At 47.4% G+C, this 15,718-nt stretch overlaps 1 long non-coding RNA gene across 1 annotated transcript in view; it reads left to right on the top strand.

Annotated features, from left to right (window-relative positions):
* LOC140692577 (uncharacterized) overlaps positions 1-15,718 on the top strand; it is a 76,014-nt gene that overhangs the window by 19,517 nt on the left and 40,779 nt on the right. The window contains exons 10-12 of the long non-coding RNA XR_012068143.1: positions 4,209-4,334; positions 11,711-11,863; positions 12,621-12,727. This is a non-coding gene — a long non-coding RNA (uncharacterized lncRNA). The remainder of the gene's footprint in view (positions 1-4,208; positions 4,335-11,710; positions 11,864-12,620; positions 12,728-15,718) is intronic.

The raw sequence follows: 15,718 nt of genomic DNA, 5'->3' as shown, positions 1-15,718 counted from the left end.
CCATTATTTACTATCAGTGTCAGAAAGCCTTGGAATAAGTTAGGAGAATTAAAAACTCTAACAAGACACAAGAATGCACTCTCTGTTAAAGAAAATAAACGAAAAGAAAAAAACAAATGAATAGACAATTAAGGTCCTACAGATAAAAATACCAATTTTTATGGGAAATAGCCTTAAAATAAAAAATAAGGAGATTATATTCTAATTTCACCTTTTGAATAAAGATATACAAAATTTAGCTGAATACCTTCGTATTTTGCACTTATGAAGAAAAAAATGTATTTGCAATGAAAAAGCAGCCATTACCCTGCCTTTTGAGTATTCTAAAGTTTTAGGTCTGAATATATTTCATCTTAAATGATCTTAAGCACTATGCAGTGGTTGGTGTTTTAAAAATACCACTGTGTGTGGAACTTCTAAAAGTGCTTCAAAAAATTTATATTTTTGTAATAATTTAGCAATGGCCTGGATATTATTTTTAACAAGACAACTCACCATGGAATACTGCAAGATTTTTTCAATGAGTTTATATTCACACATGTTTAAGATTGTCACTGTATTATGAGAAAATGTCAACCGTGGCAGTATTTTGACTTGAAAATGAGATAAGCTGAGAAGCATATTTTAAGTATAAACTAAATGATAGCACTCCTTTAAAGACAAGAAAGTAAAAGCATGATAAACTCTGACTTTGACACACTTAAAATATAAAAATTAACATAATGTAATTTTACACACTTCTCTTTAACTCTCAGTACTTTCTCAGCCCCTTTCCCATTACACCCGCGTCCCCGCACCTGACCCTTGGTGTACACACCTCCGTTCACACTGGGGAAGGGGGGACCCGGGCGGTGAGGACCAGGGGCGCGGACACCCCCGCGGCCCGGATGGACACGGACACTCACACCCGCATCCCCGCTCCTGACCCGCGGTGTACACACCTACGATCACACGGGGGAAGGGGGGACCCGGGCGGTGAGGACCAGGGGCGCGGACACCCCAGCGGCCCCGATGGACACGGACACTCACCCGCTCCCGGCGGGCGAGGAGAATAGTCGAAGCGGGCCCGCCAGCGCACCCGTCCCCTCCTGCCCTGCTGGCCGGGGCCCCAGCTCGGTCAGGTCCACACACACCCCGGCAGGAAGCGGGCTCAGGCCGTGGGAAACCGGCATAACTTCAGACAGAGAGCGGGGAGCATCCTCCCGCAGACACGCAGGCAGCGCTGTCCCGGAGCCTCCTTGGCGCCGCCCTCTCAGCCCTGAGGAAAGCAAGCTCCGCCCCCAGGGAAGACGCTGGCTGCTGACGCGGACTGCGCATGCGCACCGCCACCTAAGACACGCTGGCTTCGTTCGCCCCCTGCAGGTCCTCGAGGGCGGTGCAGGATACTCGGAACTCACTGTAGAACACATGACCCCTCCCAGCCATGATGCTAAATCACTGGAAATCTCAGTGCCCTGGCCTCTTTTTTAATGGCACTGGTGATGCTCTCATCCAGCCATGCCTGCTCTCTTGCCTGGCACATGCCTCAGTCCTTGGAATCCCGCCTGAATCAGATTCTGTTCTGGAGGAAGGACAGGTGCAGAAGAATCTCAAAATTCCAGACTTAGAAGATGACCAGGAACCCAAACTCAACTCTGTCAACTCCCTGGGGTCCCCTGAGGAGTGTGGTTTTCTCAGAACCATCTGCCCTGTGTCAGGAGCAGACCAAGCCTCAGGTAGCTTAGAGAGGCTATCATGCAGCACATGCTTTGGATGGTTCTCAGTTCTGACCTGCATGATCTTGAGACCCTTTTGTAACTCCTAACACTCTGTTTTCTCATACCTATAGTGATGGTTATTGATGACTGAGTTAAACCTCTTACAATGCTGAGGTGCTATTGTTCCTTGGATAACAGAATATTTTGAAGGGATCAACTGTTTATCACTTCCCCCTAATGAAGTATGTTTTTAAAACTAGAAATATTTCAGGGGGCACTCAGGTCCTCCTCTTGCACCAGTTCCTGAGGTGTTGGCAGTTTCTGCTCTGAGCTCCAGATCCTGATCCTGCCGGTGGTCTATGGTGATGCCAGTGTGTACATGCTCTTCCTTTTGCACCGTTGTGGAAAGGAGACAGCCCTTCCCCTACATGAGGCTGCAACACGCTGACACTCAAAGCAGGCACAATGAAGAACCAGCTAGAGTCCCCGGTACCAGCTGTCCCAGGTAGAAACGTCACCTTCACCACAGTGTTCCTGTGCTCCTATCAGGCCTTCACTACTCCCAGCAGGCCATGCATGAGCAGTGTGACAGTGTGACACCTGCACAGCATGGTGGTGATGATCCCACCTTATCTGTTTCTTTTTGGAATGTCCCCACACCTCTCTGAGCTTCACTTTGCTCTTCTCACAGGCAGAGTTGTACAGGCATGAACCTCACAGGGTTATGGTAGGTAGTCACGGTAGCTGCTCACCCAGTGGCAGGCTCTGCCGAGAGGGCTGCTGGGAGTGCTGTGTGTCTTCACACTTGTCCTTCACTCTCCCCAGTGAAAACACTCTTGGCCTTATCCTTCCCTGGTCTGCGGCCTTTCTGTGCTTGCAAAAGAACATGGAAACTATCTGCAAAGAAGTTTTGAGGTTCTGTCCATCTGGTCCAGGAAATGCTGACTCTCCTAGATGTGCTGTTGGGTGGGCTCTCATGGGAGGGGCTTGGGCAGGACTTCCCTTTGCAATAAGCTGCCCCACCCAGCCCTTTCCATGATCCAGACTCCTGGGACCAGGGTGCAAATCCCCAGCTCCGCACTTGTCAACCATGTGACCTGGGCAACTTTCTCAAACCCAAGCTTTGTCCACCCACGGTCAGCAGATTTGGGGGATAACAGGATGTCCCGCACAGAGTGTCTGTGCAGATTAAGTGAGGTAGAACAGACAGAACAGTGGTGGGGCCTGGCCCATTGGTTGGCAGAAGGGAGCTCACCATGTGCAGCAAGTTCCAGGGGTCACCCAGCAATATGCCCAGAGGCTTAGCCACTCCATCGCTATCATGCATCTGAAGTCCACTTAACCACATGGGAGAGAAACAAACACATATTCTGAGTGTAGCTACCACAGGGAAAATTGCATCTGAGCGGGGAGTAATACCAGAGGGTGATCAGGATGGAGGAAGATGCCCCCTGGGTTTGAGCAGACTGGAGCTGCCCTCCAGAGCCTGGGGTTAGTGAGGATGGGCTTGTAGAAATGCCCCTCTCCTTTACCCATCAATGCTGGGTCCTGCGGGTACTGAGTCCCACAATCGGTGTGCTGCTTGTGTCCTCAGCACAGAGAAAAACCCAGGGGTTCCCACAAGGCTTCGGCCACATCCTCTGCTTCCTGAACTCTCACTCTGGTGACCCCACCTGGGATGCAGAGATGAGGTGAGGCAGGGACCTGTGCTGTCAACATCACTGCTCTACCCTGGGAATCTGGCACACAGTAGGTGCTTGGTAAGACATTGTTGAATGAACAGCAATACTGGGCCAAGTTTGTGTGGGTGTCTGTGCCCCCAGATCAGGGACCCCTCAGGGCCCACCTCACAAGTGACATGAAAATAATAATCCCACCAGGAGCAATAACAGTTCCTCAGAATAAATGGGCTTTTCCAAGCACTCTTAACCTGTTGCAAAGGCCTCCAAGCAGGGAAGTGGGCTGTCAGGGGCAGCACTGCACTCTCCACTGTAACAAGGAGAAAGCCAAGGGCCACAGAGAGGAGTGCCTTTCCAGTGTCACTGCTCACTTTCCCACCTTTTGGGAGACCAGGAGGCTTTTCTACTACATTCTGGCTCTGAAGCCCCAATACTGTGTGGACATGCCTCCCTCCCTGGAGCAAGGAACCACTAAGTGACCTGTCACTTGTCACCAAGCAGACAGGCTCATTCCAGCTCATTGTGCCACCAGCAGGTTGTGCTAGAAGCAGAATCCTCTGGGAGACATCACACTCTCCCAAGCTGGAAACAGGTGAACAGCTCACAGGTTTCCTGAAGAGGATGGTCACATGGCCTTGATCTGGCCGATCAGAATTTTCCATCCTCCCTGGCCACTGTGATTGGCTCAAGGCTGGGCACCAGCCCAATCAGGCTCCACGGAGGTCAGGCCTAGTTGCTGGAATCCTGGGAGCAGAGAAGTTCTATTTCAGTTGGGAGTTGAGGGGTGGTGATGTCAGCCTGTGGCAGTTGGTGACTATCTTGCTTTATAAAGGCAGAGCCATGTGAAGATGACACCAGTGGCAGAGCCCAGAGGTGGGGAAGGATGACTTTTGTTGATGTCACTGAGCACCAGGTACAGACCTGCCTGAAGCTATCTCCCTGTGGACGTCTCAGTTAGGTAAGTCATTCTCTCCTGCCCTGTTTGCTTCTTAAAGCCACTTTGGTTTTCTGTCACTGGTTTTAAGAAAAAGTTTGACTATTCCTTCAAGCTGGCTAAATGGAGACCCTGGAACTGCAACAGTGAGGTGACAGGCAACAATGTGGCAAATAGACTCCAGAGGCCTCTGTTCAAACAGGGGATTGTAAATGACAAGGGAGAGTACACATGGCCTCAGTGAAAAGATATGCTACTGGTAGCTCCCAGTTCCTGGATATTAGAGTGCATGCACTCAGCCAAGTCTCAACTCTGCTGTCACACCTGCTAACCCACACCACTCCTCTCCCACCTGCCGGGCCTAGGGGGGCTGGACACCCCCGGGCACCTGAAACAGCCCAGGGCTTTGTGTTGTAATTTACACAGGCTGCCCCCAGTTCTGAGGGTGAGGGTGACTGGGTTCCAGTTTACAGAGAAAACAGACTAGACGTTCTCACTGGTGAGATGTGGGGGTGGGACCCCAATCTACCATCTGACCTATGACTTTGGAGTGGACAGCCTCCCCACCCTCAGCCAGGATGCTTGCTAAGCCTAGGGGCTCAGGAGTCCTGTTCCCTCCATCACCCCTCCTGGAGGTGAGAGTGGGGGGCTCTTCTCTATACAACATTCACCCCTGCAGGGGCACACGTGTGACCTCACAGTCTGTCATCCCTTCCTTATGACCTGGACCTCCTTGATGTGTGAGCACTGCAGATCATGGGTGCACACGTGGGCAGGTGCACCATGACTGAGAGGACAGCACTCCAATTTAAGCCCCCTCCATGCTCAGATGATTACATCCTGGAATTGAGGGGTTCCCAGGGGTCAGGTGGCCAATTCTGGCCTTAGGGGCAAATTCTTATCACCCAGGGGGCTAAAGTTTAAATTAAATTACACATTTACAATTCAATAGTCAAGCCTCTTTCTAGGCAGCCTTGTAGCCTCTCAGCTTTTACCCCTCGCTGTGACCATGTTCTAAGCTTCAAATTCAGTGCCATTATGGACATGAACATGTCTCTGTCATGTGTCACCTTCACAGTAAGCGGCCACCCCAAACTCCCCTCCCTTCCCCTTGTCGATATCTCCACACAGGGAGTAGGGCCCTTTTGATGCAGTTGTGCAAATGTGCGAGCTAAGGGTTTAGAATGTCCAGGCTAGGAGGGGTCTTCTCCACATGGCAGGGCAGGTGGGCTGGCAGGGGGTGATGGTTCACTTGTAAAACCTCAGCTGGTTTCAGGCAGTGACAACAGACTGGCAGCCAAGGGCTCAGCTGGTGCAGAGTAAGCGGATTAAATGTGTTCACCCAGAGGCCTTGGGGGTGGCAGCCCTGGAGTACGACTACAAGTGAGGAAGGTGGAGGGTCCCCAGTGCCTGGACCTCCAACTTCTAAAAATCAGGACTGAGATGTGGCTTTGAAATCAGAACACTGGAATTCAAAGCTTCCCCCACCACTTTGTCAATTCAGAGCAAATGAGCCTCAGTTTTCTCACGTGTAAAATGAGAAGTTTGAAGCCTCTCCCTCTGAGGGTGTGGAGGGAAGTAAATGCGGTGACAGCAGAGCACAGGAGCTGTCTGGGCTGAGCCTGCATACAGGCAGGCCTTTGTTGCTGCCATGACCACTGTCTTCCAGGGCAGGGTCTGCACTCGTTCCCTGTGAAGGTCCAGACAGTAAACATTCTAGGCTTTGAGGGACCTACAGTCTCTGTCACAACTACCACCCTCTGCTGTTGGAGGGCAAAGGCAGTTCCTGCAGTAGGTAGTCCAGGCTCGCACCCCCGCTTCCTGACATAAGTATTCCTGAGATACAATTTTCACTAACTTTGTTGGCTTTAGGTGTGCAGCATAATGACTTGTTACATGTGCATATTGTGAAATGATCAGTTCATTAACTTTACTTGACGTCTGTCATCACCCATAGTGACACACTATTTTCCTTGTGATGAGAAATTTTAAGAGGTACTCTCTTAACTAACAAATGCACAACGCAGTGCTGTTAACTACAGTCACCTTGCAGTACATTATGTCCCCAGGACTTTTTTATCTTCTAACTGGAAGTTTGTACATTTTGATTATCTTCCCGAATTTCAATCACCCCCTGACTCACCTCTGGCAACCACCAACCTGATCTCTGTTTCTATGTGTTTCGGTTTATTTTGTAGATTCCACATATAAATGAGATCATAGGTATTTGTCTTTCTGTCTTATTTATTTCACTTAGCATAATACCCTGAAGGTCTACCCAAGTTGTCACAAATGGCAGTATTTCACTTTTTTAATGTCTGAATAAGATTCCATTTTATATACATATATATGCATCACGTTTTCTGTACCCATTCATCTGCTGATGGACACTTAGGTTGTTTACATATCTTGGTTATTGTAAATAATGATGCAGTGAACATGAGGGTGCAGTTGTCTCATTGACATAGTGATTTCATTTCCTTTGGATATATTTCCTGCAGTGGACTTGCTGGATCATATGGAAGTTCTAATTTTAAATTTTGGGGGAGACTTCTTACTCTTTTCTCGAGTGATAGCACCAATTTACATTCCCACCAACATTGCACAAGTTTCCCTTTTCTTCACACCACCACCATCATTTGTTATCACTTGTATTTTGATGACACCCACCCTGACAGGTGAGAGGGGGTATCTCATTGAGGTTTTGATTTGCATTTCCCTGATGGTGAGTGATGTTGAGCACCTTTTCATGTACCTGTTAGACATCTGTGTGCCTTCTTTGGAAAAATGTCTATTCAGTTCCTCTGCCCACTTTTTAAATCAGATTGCTTGTTTTTTGCTGTTGAATTGTAAGGGTTCTTTATATGTTTTGGGTGTTAACCCCTTATCAGATATATAGTCTGAAAGTACTTTCTCCCCTTCTGTCTGTTATCCTACCCTCTGCTTTCTGGATGACAGGGGTCCAGGCACTTGGGAATCTCTGCTTCTCACGTGTTTCCAATGGTGGGTGGGTGAGGGCTGTGTTCTGATAAAAGTGTGCACAACCGTGGGTCACTACCCCTTAGTTTAGAAGGTGGGCTCTGAAGAGTGCAGTGTGGGCAGGGATGTTTCCCTGAAGTCATCATTTGGATGGTCATGTGCTCTGGAACTCACATCATCTAGCCCGGATGTGATGGGGCAATTTGCAAAGGGAGGACCTTGCAGCTAAGACACCGACCAGGTACTCTTGTGTCTTGTTGGAAGGACCTGGAAACAAAGTTCTGTGGAACAGGGACTCCTTCAGGTCACAAGGCTCAGTTCAGACTTCTGGGATGCAGAGACCTGCTCTGACCCACTGTCACTGAGGAGGGAAGGGCCTCAGGCAGGAGGGAGGAGTTGCTGGATTTCACTTGCCCTGTTTGTCAAGTTTCAGCTCTGGTGATGTGTGGAACATGGGCTTAGCTTTGGGAATGTAAGAGGAGAGGTTCCTGGGGAAGGGCTGGCTTTTTCCTCTGATTGAGGTCCTACTGTGTGCCAATCACAGCAGTCCTCTGAGTCAGGGCTGGAAAGCCAGGCACAGAGAGGTCAGGGAGTTTCCAAGTCACACAACATTAGGGGCATCATTAGGGTCTGATGCAGACCTGACGCCCAGCCCACATTCTCTCTCCTTTCTCAGGACCATCAAGATCCCACATGTCAGAATCACCCAGAGAGACCCAGGTATGGGCACTGGGACCTTTCCTGCCTAACATGCCAGGAGCCTTAAGAGGGACGACAAGACACTTCCTGAGTCCATGATGCCCAGAGGCTGCTCTTAGCAAGAGGCTCAGCACACACTCCTGGATGAATCCTAGCTCTGTCCTGAGTCACTCTGTCCTCCCTGCCTCAGTTCTTCTGCCCACATGGGGCTGCAAACAGCAGCCACTTCACAAGGGTCTATGGAACATCCAGGATCCTGGAAGCAGCGCCCTCACACAGGGAGCATGGTCACCTTAACTTTTCCTCACCTCTTTGCTGGATGTAGAGTCCCAGAGGGGCACTGGCTTGTCCCAATTCTCACCCCAGATCAGGGTCCAGCAGGGGGTGGTGTCCAGGCTGGACTCTGTCCTCTGCCCCTTTTGGGGACCCTCATTCATCGCACCTTGGCTGCCTGGACACTGTCTTCCAGGGGCCACTTTGTGCCTCCCACACTTACCTAGCATCCACTCACCCTGGGTTACTCCAGCGCCCTCTGGCCCTTGGCCACACACCTACTCCGTGTTGAGTGGAAATGAGGTGACTGACATGCTGGGCCTCCTGGACAGTCTGGAGAAGCCCAATATCCCCAACCTGCCCACCACCACAAGTGCCCAAGATGGGGAGAGGGTGTGCCTCCATTCATACTCTGATTTGCTCAGATTCTCAGTACCTACTTTGCTGGGTGGATATGGGGGCAGAGGTATGATGTAAAAGCAGGAGACATGGACAGCAGACCATGAGAAGGGGGCTAGCCCAGGCTGGTCTCATAACCCCCTTAGCTTTGACTTTATCATCTTTAAAGTGGGACAGACTCTTGTGAGGTGAGCAGGATCCTGACCCATAGCCAGGCACTGTCCTACACGCCTCAGAGAAGCTCACTGACTCCTCATGAATCTGTGGGGCAGGGACAGGCATTATCACCCATTTCTGCAGAAGTAACTGAGGCACAGAGAGAACAGGTGAGGTGACTACCCCAGATTACAGAGCCCAGGTTATCTGGTTCCAGTGTCCAGGCTCATGGTCAGTGCCCACTCTGGGTTTTCCTCCTCCCTTCATCCACCACTGGGACCCATGGCCGCAGCCTCATCTCAGTGTGATTGTTCATGGGGAGCAGGGTGGTTGCACTGAGGGCCCGTTTCTCTGAGGACTGCTTTCCCAGAAGGCTCAAGGGGTTGACTGTATTCACTACTGGGCACCCAGGCCTGGGCCCAGGCCAGCCACATTGCAAAGCCTGAATCAGTGATTGTTGAGTGAATACCTGAACCTCTGCATGTATCTGCATGTTGCCCCCATTTCCTCATCTCCACAGCTGGCTACCCGGCCAAAACGTTGTGTAATCAGGCCTGGGCCAGGGACAGTCAAGGGGACCAGAGCTGCTCAGCTGGGGACAGGAAGCCTCAGGGGCACTGTGGCTGTCCCAAGCATCTCCTGGGACAATTCACAGGGAAGCCCAGACAGCTTCCAGGAACAGCAATCAGGTCCCAATCCCAGGGGTATAGGGTAGGTCTTGAGGGGTGTTCCTGAGACTGACTTTGTGTATGAAGGGGGCCTGGGGGTCAGGCTGCTTTCAACGTCCATTCCAGGCCCACACCCCTGCTGGCAGCATGGAGCTAGTCATAAAGGACACAGGCCGTGGGGCCAAGGCTATAGCAGGGCTCTGCTCCCTCTCTGTGGCTCAGTGTCCTCATCTGTAGCAGAGAACTAGTAACAGGGCCATGGGAGGGCTCACTGAGACCCTCCTCTGTGGCTTTGGTTGGACACTGCCCTCTCTTTGCTCAGTGCCCTTCTCTGTAATAGAGAACTAGTAACATTTTTCTGAGCCCGTTTTGACCCCATTTTTCTGAGTCTCTTTCTACATTGGGCCCAGGGCTTTCACAGAGATCACAGATTTAGGATGTAATCAGAGTGTGGTCACAGCCCTAGTGGTCTCAATTGAGGCCAGAGGAGCTTCAGGGGGGGTGGGAATCCAGAACTGCTTCATGGAGGAGGTAAGATCTGAGCTGTGTCCCCAAGGATGAGCTGTCATCTAGCTGAGGCCTGGCATTGAGCAGGACCCATGTACATGGTTAATGAGGGTGTGAATGAATGAATGGGCACCCCTCTAACAGAGAGTGAGGGGGGAGTCCCCTAGGCCAAAGCAGGAAACACAGGGCACCCTGGGGGAGCAGAGGGCGGGGCTGCAGTGTGATGCCTGCCTCACCCTTTATGGGTGTCTTGCCACCACTTTAGCATGCGTTCTGGTGGATTGGGAGCCCTTTCCTCTCCTCTGCTAAAGTATCCTGCTCTTCATTCCCAGCAACACCCGCCTGTGTCACCTCAGTGTCCCCAAGTGGACCTGGACCTGTCTTGTGGGAGATTGTGAAGAGGGATTTGGTGTGCAGCCCAAGAATGAAGTGGGAGGGAGAGGATAATAGGGACCTCCAGAGGGGATCATGGGCTGGGAGACATCAGAGGGGTGGGGAAGGCAGAACCTCAGAGCTGTAGGATCCTGCTAGTGGTGGCTCCTTCACGAGGGGCTTCACAGGAAGGAAGCAATCATGGGGTAAAGGCAGAGCTCAGTTTGGGGCTTGCTGACATGGAACAGCTCATCACAGAGATGTCCAAATGAGCTGGATGTAGGGAACGAAGTTGCCACTGATGTCAGAGTCAAAGCCTGAGACCCAGATGTGGTGGGGCGGTGGTGCAGGGGAAGGGGCTTGAGGATATCAAGATGTTCATTCATTGGGGTCCTCAGGGTGGGGACCTTCATGTTCATTTCATAGCCACCTGGTGCCTGACAGAGTTAGGCTTAGGGAGGTCACTGAGTAGACATGTGCCGATAACCTAGATTCTCCTCTTTCCACATAAAGTCCCTGGTGTGAAGCCAGCAGGCACTCTTCAGAGTCATACACCCTCACCCATGGGCTCTCTGTGTGCCTAGAGCCCAGTGGCCCCTTACCTCCCACTCCCCACTGCAGGACCCTTTGCACACCTGCATTTCCACAAGCTATAAAACATCTTCTCTTGCTGTGTGTTTACCCTATGAAACCTCGTTGCCCCAGGAAGAGAGAACTCACATCCTTCCCTTATTAAAGTGGTAAAGCCTTTTGTTCATAGAAGCCCCTGACAGATCTCACAACCAACCAGGTACCTGTGCATGAATTGATCATGCAGCCCCCTCCTCCTTGTGTACACAGCACCCCCCCAATAACAGACCCCACACACTGAACATTGGCGCTCGTGTAGGCACCTCTTGCCTGTGTGGCCTGATGTTGCCTATAGCAGTGTCCCTATTGAACTTTCCTAAACCCTTCTCAGACGCTGGAAATTCTTTACCAACCCAAGTAATTAGCCTGCCATTGTGCCCACAACACCTGGAACAGAGTTATCTAAATTATGCAGACTGATGATGCAGGTTAATTTGCTATAAAGGTGAAATCAAGGTTTACAAATGAAAGCAACATACATACTCAAGGCAGGACTAAGAACTCACACGGATAACTAAGACCCTCCACATACATCCCACTTTGCCCTTAGGGCCTTTGGGATGGCTGCTCTTTCAGCCAGGATCTCTCTCCGCCTGCTTCTTAAACACCTCCAGGAATCTGCTCAAATGTCCTCCCTGACCTTATTTTTCTCCATGGAACATATCACCTCCGGACATTGTGTATATTTTACTTAATTTTCTCTGTGTCCCCCACCAGGCTGTGTGCTGCATGAGGATGGAGACCTGACTGCTTCACTACCTGCTGTGCCCGGTATCTGGAACCCACCCAACACACAGTAGGACCTCAGAGATTGTGTGACTGGTGTGTGATCACTGTAGGCCACAGACAAAAGCCTTCCCAGCAGTCATGGTAAGAGTCATTCATTCTCTACTTACTGAGCCCTACTGTGTGCTGGATACTGACCTGGGTGGGAGGCATACAGTGGATTAGACACAGTGAGCACACACAGCATGTTAGGAGGGACCTGTGCTCTGGAGAGCACATAGGGCTGGGGGAAGTCAGGAGTGCAGGAGTGGAGGAGAAGAGGGCCAGGTGGAGACAGTGGTGCCAGAGGAGACAGAGAGGTGGGGCCCAGGTCGTGTAGGGCTTTATGGCTCCTGTGAGGGCTTTTCCTCAGGGCAGCGGAACCATGGCTGGGTACGGAGCAGGGGCCCGTGTCCTGAATGCTATGCAGGAAATGGAGCAGGTGTCTGCTGGGGAGATGTGCGTGGAGGAGGCTGTCCCTGTAGACTGTGCAGGCAGAGAAGGCTCCTCTGAGGAGGTGACATCTGAGCTGAGCCCTTGTATGGACCGTGTTTCCACCTTCTGTAGACTGGATGCTTTCATCTGCCCTGCAGCCCTATGCAGGACACACCCTGTTCCCAGTCACCTGGACTTGGCCTCCTGCCTCCCTTGTGGGCCCTCCCACCCCAGAAGGAGTCCTTCTAGATCTAGCTCACTACCTCCTCCACTGGACTTGGACTCACACTGAGCCACTGTCCACCTGCCCAACTCACCCAGAGTCAAGTCCAGAAACTTGGGGGAGCCCCTCCACCCCAGAGCCCATGAACTTACTCAAATGGCCAGTCCTCAGCCTGCTCACATGCCTCACACTCCCCTCCTGCAGAAACCCTGTGAAGATCATGTCCACAGAACCCTGCTCCTCCGATCCTGACCCCAGGCTTTCCCATGGGGTGTGACCCCGCATGGTTTGCAGTCCCCTCCTCCAGTCTGGTGAGTAGAAACTACCTTTTCTTTTTTCTTTTGTTAATATATTTATTTTTTTAAATTTTATTTTATTGAGTTATAGTCAGTTTGCATTGTTGTGTCAATTTCCAGCATAGAACATAATTTTGTCAATTGTGTTTACTCTTTCAAGAAACCATCTCTTGGCTTGATTTTTTCAAATGTTTCTTATATCTCTATTTTATTTATTTCCTCCCTGATCTTTATTATTTCCTTCCTTCTGCTTACTTTTCTTATTTTTGCTCTTCTTTTTCTAATTCTTTTAGGTGGTAAGTTTGATTGTTTATTGCAGTTGTTCCTCGTTTTTGAGGTAGACCTGATTATCTCGCTATAAACTTCCCTCTAAGCACTGCCTTTTCTGGATCCCATAGGTTCTGTATGGTTGTGTTTTCATCATCATTTGTCTGAATGTGTTTTTTATTTCTTCTTTGATTTCATCATCCACCCATTTTTTTTTAAAGTAGTATGTTGTTTAACCTCCATACTGTCATTTATTTCTCCTTTATTTTTCTGTAGTTCATTTCTAGTTTCATGGTATTGTGGTCAGAAAAAGTTGCTTCAAATATTTTCTATCTTCTTCAAATTGTTAATACTTCTTTTGTGACAAAGTATATGATCTATCCTAGAAAATGTGGTATGTGCACTTGAGAAGAATGTATGTTCTATTTTAGGGAAATATAATGTTCTGAAAATATTACCCAAGACAAATTGTTCTATTGTATCATTTAATTTCTATGTTGTCTTATTAAATTTATGTATGGAATATCTGTCCAGTGATGTTAATGGATTGTTAAAGTCTTCTACTGTGATTGTGTTCCGATCAAATTTTCCCTTTTTATCTGTTAGTATTTTCTTGTTATCGGTTATGTATTTAGGTGCTCCTATGTTGTGTTCATATATGTTAATGAGTGAAATATCTTCATCTATGACTCCTGTAATCATTATAAAATGTCCTTCTTAATCTTTCTTTATAATCTTTGTTTTAAAGTCTATTTTATTTGAAATCACTGTTGATATTCCTGCTTTCTTGTCATTTCCATTTGTGTGGAATATCTTTTTCAATCCTCTCACTTTCAATCTATGTGTGTCCTTCTCCCTAACGTGGGTCTCTTCTATACAGCGTATTGTAGATACTTGCTTTATTATCCACTCTGCACTCTATGTCCTTTGATTAAAGCATTTAGTCCATTGACATTTATATTAATTATTGATAGAAATGTGTTTATTACACTTTGAACTTTGTTTTGCAGTTCATTTTGTATTTCCTCTTTGTTCCTTACTTTTTCTTTTTGTGGTTTGATAATTTTCCTTTTTATTATCTTGGTGTCTTTTTAGTTTTGTGACTCTATTGTAACTTTTTGGCTTGTGGTTACCCTACTTTGTACATATATTAACCCATTACTATATCTGTTTGTTTTAAACAGATAGTAATATAAGCTCAAACCCATCCTACCAAGAACAAAAAAGAGAGAGAGACAGAGAGAAAGAGAGAGAGAGAAACCTGTATATTTTCTTGCTCGCCTCTCCCACCCTTAATGATTTAGATGCCCTCTTTTATGATTTCATGTTTATTCTGTTGTAATTCATTGTAGCAATCACCTTTCCAATTATGGTTTTCTCCTTTTTGTAGCATCCTGCTTCTTTTCTATTTAGAGTAAGTCTTTCAATATTTCCTTTAGCATAGTTTTAGTGTTGCTAACTTCTTTTAGTTTTTGCTTGTCTGTGAAGTTCTTTATCTCTCCTTCTATTCTAAAGGATACCCTTGCTGGATAAAGTATCCTAGGCTGCATCATTTTTTCATTCAGGACTTTGAATATACCTTGCTTCTCCCTTCTGGCCTTTACTGTTTTTGTAGAGAAATCAGCTGAAAGTCTTATGGGGGTTCCCTTGTATCTCATTCTTTGTTTTTCTCTTGCTGCCTTTAGAATCATTTCCCATTCTCAACCCTGGTCATCCTGATTGTAATATGTCTTGGTGTGGGTCTGTTTGGGTCCTCCTTGTTTGGGACGCTCTGTGTTTCCTGTACTTGGATATCTGATTCCTTCTTTAGGTTTGGGAAGTTTTCAGTCATGATTTCTTCAAATAACTTTTCAATCTCCTTTGTTCTTCTCCTTCTGAGACCCCCATTATGAGTAGGTTGGCATGCTTTATGTTATTCCATAGGTCCCTTATATTGCTTTCATTGGTTTTTATTTGTTGTCTCTCAGCTGTTTTGTTGTCCTGTCTTCTAAGTCACATATTCATTCCTCTCAATTATCCAGCCTACATTTTACATCCTTTACCTCAGCTCTCATCTCAGCAAATGAGTTTTCCAATTTTCACTGGCTCCTCTTTAGAGTTTCAGTTTCGTTATTTGACATATTCTCTGTCTCTATACACAATCTCTTTTACTTTCTTCAGTACTTTGATCACTCCTTTTTTGAAATCATCTAGTAGACTATCAATGTCTATTTCATTGATTGTTCTTTCAGGGGGTTTATCTTGTTCTTTTAATTGAGACAGGTTTCTCTGCTTTTTTATCTTGCTTATATCTCTGTGGCACTATGGCTTATGGAGTATAAATTATCTACTGTGGTCTTTTAAGAGTTTACTTATTTATATAAAATGGATGCAGAAATAAAACTAAGCACAAAGAAATTAGTTTTAAAAGCAGTATAATCAATAACAGAAGAACATATTGAAACAAGATAACAATTGAGTTGGGATGGATTTTTAAAATATTAAAGGAAGAAAATATATTTGAGAACAGAGTATAATCACAATAGAAGAACAAAACAAGGATAAAAATGAAATTAGACAAATTGAAAGATAATAATAAAAGTATTTTAAAAGAAAATTTTAAAAGGGATTAAAAATAGAAATAAAAAAATATTTAAGAAGTAACATTTAAAAAGTAAAAGAAAATGGAACAGAAAAAGAAAAGAGTATGTTCCCGTGGAGATTGTGTGCCCTTAGTAATTTTATCAAGAGGTCCTTAAA

Source organism: Vicugna pacos, unplaced genomic scaffold (assembly GCF_048564905.1).
Source record: "Vicugna pacos unplaced genomic scaffold, VicPac4 scaffold_13, whole genome shotgun sequence".
Classification (NCBI taxonomy): domain Eukaryota; kingdom Metazoa; phylum Chordata; class Mammalia; order Artiodactyla; family Camelidae; genus Vicugna; species Vicugna pacos.
This window is presented reverse-complemented; position numbering and strand designations above follow the sequence as displayed.